Raw genomic sequence first — 5142 nt, forward strand, 5'->3', positions numbered from 1 at the left:
AAGTCATATAAAATCATGTCTCATTTTATATTTCAATCTCCCCTTGTGGTAGAGTCTAGTTTATTGAGGGAAGAACATACAAGAAGCCCAGTGAAAATACCAGGGCTGGTGCCACATATGGTCACATTGGGGGCAAGCAACTTAAAAGCCCTGAGCCTCAATATCCCTCCTGTAAAATGGGGCAATGATCCTTTGCCGGGTGGTGTGAGAATTCAGTAAGATACAAACCACATCAAGTGCCCAGGAGAGTCCAGTAAATGGTCACTGTTAAAATCAATGACCACTGCAGGCATCACAAAGTGAAATCACGCAAGGCTACAATACTGTGCACCAGAATTTGTCAAATGAAACCTGCCTTGTTCCATAGTAGCCGGATCGGTTTATCTAGAAACCCAGTGAGCCTGGGTGGCCACAGCAGGAGTGAACTCTCTGCTCCACCTGAGGTGGTCTTTCCCATGAAAGGTTCGGCCAGCTGGCTGCCCGTAGGCCGGTGGCTCCTGCTCCTTCCCCAGTTCCAAGGCTCCATCTGGACCGTGCAAGTGGCCATACCTGGCCCAATTGTTTCACCTGGGTATTGCCACCTTTGTTCCCGAGACAAAAAGATTTCCTTCCCCAATAAACAGAAATCTGTAGAGAAAAAAAAGCACTAGAGAGAATATTTCAGAAAAATCTTTGAAAATAGTTAAGCATTTTATGCTTCTAAAGACATGCCTGGGGGCACCTGGGTGGTCCAGTTGGTTGAGCATCGCCTCTTGATTTCAGTTGTCATGATCCCAGGGTCGTGGAATCGAGCCCTGCGTCAGGCTCCATGCTGAGCATGAAGCCTGCATGGGATTCTCTCTCTCCCTCTCCTTCTCCTTCTCCCCCTCCCCCACCCCCCACCCCTCTCCCTTGTTCAAATATGCTCCCTCTAAAAATAAAATTAAAACAATAAAAAACAAAAGCATGTCTTCAATGATATAAGGATACCATGATCTGACTTCTTTAAGCAAATGGAAAATATCCCTCAAAATACTTACTGTTAAACTAATACACATTACTAATTACACATTAGTAATGTGGGATGACCATATTGCTAAATTTGGTACTATTTCATTTTAAAAAATGCACCCTAGGGGGCGCCTGGGTGGCTCAGTTGGTTAAGCATCCAACTCCAGTACAGGTCATGATCTCAGGGTCTGTGAGTTCGAGTCCCGCATCAGGCTCTGTGCTGACAGCTCAGAGCCTGGAGGCTCCTTGGGATTCTGTTGTCTCCCTCTCTCTCTGCCCCTCCCCTGCTCGCACTCTGTCTCTCCCTCTCCTTTATTTAATGTTAAATAAATTAACATTAAAAAATTAAATTAATTAATACTGCACCTTGAAAAAAGGGGCAAAGATGAAAACACAGGAATCTGATAAAAATAAATTCACCGGGGCGCCTGGGTGGCGCAGTCGGTTAAGCGTCCGACTTCAGCCAGGTCACGATCTCGCGGTCCGGGAGTTCGAGCCCCGCGTCGGGCTCTGGGCTGATGGCTCAGAGCCTGGAGCCTGTTTCCAATTCTGTGTCTCCCTCTCTGTCTGCCCCTCCCCCATTCATGCTCTGTCTCTCTCTGTCCCAAAAATAAATAAACGTTGAAAAAAAAAATTTTTTTTAATAAAAATAAAAATAAAAATAAATTCACCAAAGAAATGCCAAACATAAATAAAGCCAGGAAAACAATGCAATTGAGCATCTATCTCAAGACCCCAAACACAATCATTTGTGATTTCCTGATATCCTTCCCCACGAAAGCTCTAGCCAGCCTCACACTCCATCAATGTCTTCAATAGTTCCTCCTCCTCTTTCAAAGGGAAATTGGCCCCCACTGCACACTGCCCCTGGCCACCTCCAGTTCAGGCCTGTCCACCTTGCCCATTGTCCTCAGGCATCACAGGAAGAGGTGTCCTTCCAAGCCCAGCCCCCTGGGGCTTCCCCAGAGCCCCCTGTGTCACTTTTCCTGCCCCATGTCATCAACCTTCCTTCCTACTGCCTCCAGCCCCACAAATCCCAGTGTCCTTGGGAGAACCCACCCAGGCATCTCATGGAGGGGACAGGGGTAGGACTCTACAACAGTGCAAATAGAAACAGCTAACATGCAGCTTCTGACATTCACACAGGTTATCTCCACAGGCACGAAAGCCCGACATTCGAGAGTGGGAATTTCTGGAACTGCTCAAACTCTTGGCCAAGTCAGGAGCTAGCCAAGTTGCAAAGTGGCCAGGAAGGCACGGCCAGGAGGACAGAAGAGAGAATCAGTCCCTTCTGCTGTGACTTGAAGGCCAGGCTCCTGCAGACATGGGTCCCACCGGGGCCAAGAGGGAACACTTGCACACGGAATGACCTGGACGGTTATCTGCCCGGCACCTCCCTCTGGGCCCCGCCGTGTCCCAACGCTCCTGCGAACGGGGCTCCTTTTGGGCACCCATCTTGCTAATGACAGTTTCCTCAACACTGTCCTCCAGGCCCTCCTCTCGTTACCCAGCAAGTGCTCCCCCTCAGAATTCCCAACTACCCAAGCCTGCACCCCCACACACCCGAATCTGTACTGCAACCTTCTGTCCCCCGAGCATCAGCCCATGGAGCGAAGCCCACAGGGACTTACTTGGACTTCATTTGGTGGCCCAAAGGCACATCCAATTTAACACCCCAAAACTGAGGTCACCCTCTTCCCCCATGGCCCCAACCCGCTGAACCTCAGGGTCCCTCATACTGGTTCATGCCAGCCCCTCCTCACCTACCCTCGCAGGCCCGCCGGTCCTCTACCACTTTCTTCCCACCCCCAGACCACTCAATCCCCCGGATTATACCTCCAGAGTCCCCCCGAAGCCATCTTCTCCCCCCCACCCCCACCGCCTCTCCTCACCACCACGTGCTTCGGTGAAACTCCTCACTAGCCTCGGGCCCCAGGCTCTCGCTCCCCTCCTTCGTCCAGGAGGGCTCAGGAAAAGCCAAAATACAGAATCTGGCACAGCTGCAGCACCGAGTTGTTCACGCCAAACCAGTGGTGTCTCCCCCCTGCTCACCCAGCTCCCACCGCACGGGGCTCCTTGCTTTTCTGCTAACACCTCAAGTCCACCTCCCTCAGGGCCTTGGCACACACCATTTCCTCTGTCTGGAACATTCCACCAGAAAGGGAGCTGCCTGGATCATTCCCGGACTCGTTCTTCAGGTGTCTGTTCGAGGTCATTCCTCTGAGATGCCTGCACTGACCGCTTCAGCCAAGTAGCACCTCCTTGTCACTCCTTGTCTCTGCTTCAGTTTTCTCCATAGTGTCCAGCTTCTTCTAGCATTTTGAGTATTTGTTGCCTTTCTTCTGCTATTCCCACCACTGGAGTATAAAAGGGAAAAAGGGAGCCCTATATGTACATATTTTGTGTCCACTCTTACATCTCCAGCACCTAAAACAGTGGCGGTAGACAAAGATTTGTTGAATTTTTGCATGGAGGTTTTGGAAGAAAGGGTCCAGCATGATGGTATTTACATTAGAGTAATAGACGGAAACTGCTTGTTAGATATGGTCCGAATTCCTCCGCACAGTCCAAGAGTAACCCCTTCACAAACTGGCCCCAACGTTTCTCTTTCCTACTTGACCTCTGGATATTCCCCAGAGCACATAAAACAACTCTTCCCTCCCCTCTGGTCTCATCGTGTCCCCTCTTCCTTTTCTTTCTGTCTCTTCAACTATAACAGTGAGCAGTGATGAGTGCCACTGTGTGCCCCGTTCAAGCTCCCATGAATTAACCTAGTACCTAGTACCTAAGAGCTCTTTGACAGGTATTAGTTCTCTTTGACTTTTTAGGTACTTACCATCCTGCCTCCTGCCCCGGCCCCAGACCCAGACCCCCTCATTCAGGATCCAAGGAAGTTCTTTCTATTGCTTCTTCCTGGCCCATGTGTGCTACCTCAGTATGCACAGCGTAACCTTGCATTAGAATTGTTTCCTTACTGGGGCCGACTTTGGCTCAGGTCAATGATCTCGCAGTCTGTGAGTTCGAGCCCCGCGTTGGGCTCTGTGCTGACTGCAGAGCCTGGAGCCTGTTTCAGATTCTGTGTCTCCCTCTCTCTCTGACCCTCCCCTGTTCATGCTCTGTCTCTCCCTGTCTCAAAAATAAATAAAACGTTAAAAAAAAAATAAAAAAAAAAAAAAGAATTGTTTCCTTACTGATCTGTTTCTCGCACCAGGGGTCAGAATGCGTCTTAATCATCACTGCATTCCCAGCGGCTAGTAATAATGATACACCTCATTTATTTGTACTCATTTGGATCAATCCAGCAATTTAAAAACAGTCGTGCACAACAGGATAAAAGGGAAAAAGGAGAGTAGCAGAAAGAACCTGAGGTAAAGTTATCGCTCAAATAGCGTAAGCATAAAATTGTGCAAAATGACTAAAGACGAGGTGTGTAGTTATTAAAGAGGAAACCCTGATGGGCTTTCTAGGAGGAGTATCAATCTGGTTAAACCAGCCCCATTTCTTAAGTCCTCAACCCCAAGTTCCCGGTGCTAGCGTACTAAAGTCTGAGAAAACAGCCTCACGCGGGATCTCACGAGGGGCCGCTGGGTCTAATAATAAGCACATGAGACCACCACTCAAGAAATGTTTGCTAAATGCCGAATACAAAAAAGTCCATGACTATTTTCAGGGAACTGAAGCCTCTTCTATTTTGCAAGACCTCTCTTCAACTAGCCCCGCCCTATCTAAGCTTGGGGAATACTCTCTAGTTCAGCTCAGTTCACCACACCTTTTGCACATCTAACAACGTTTCCGATCCCACGCTGGTTCCAGGCATCAAGAATAATAATTTTTATTCGTGTTCCCCAGGATGGACCCTCAGCGTGAGGCAGGTGAGTCTCCCCAGGCTGAGAGCATCAGGTACTTAGGCCCCATTTATTCCTGGGTTTGTCCTACATGGAAAACCCTGATTGTTATTCTTGCTCGTACAATTATAGCTCTCTTTTTAGGTCTATACGATAATTCGCGCAGAGCTTTCATTAACTATCCCAACCCTCCTGATCTCCGCTATTCCTAAGCTGTAAGGCTCTGGAGACCGTGGCATACAATTCAGAACTGCGGTGTAGCATTTCAATCAGTTCACTGAAGCAGCCATGCCTCCTAAACCAGAGT

The sequence above is a fragment of the Herpailurus yagouaroundi genome, unplaced genomic scaffold, assembly GCF_014898765.1.
Source record: "Herpailurus yagouaroundi ecotype Mexico unplaced genomic scaffold, PumYag 29, whole genome shotgun sequence".
Taxonomy (NCBI): domain Eukaryota; kingdom Metazoa; phylum Chordata; class Mammalia; order Carnivora; family Felidae; genus Herpailurus; species Herpailurus yagouaroundi.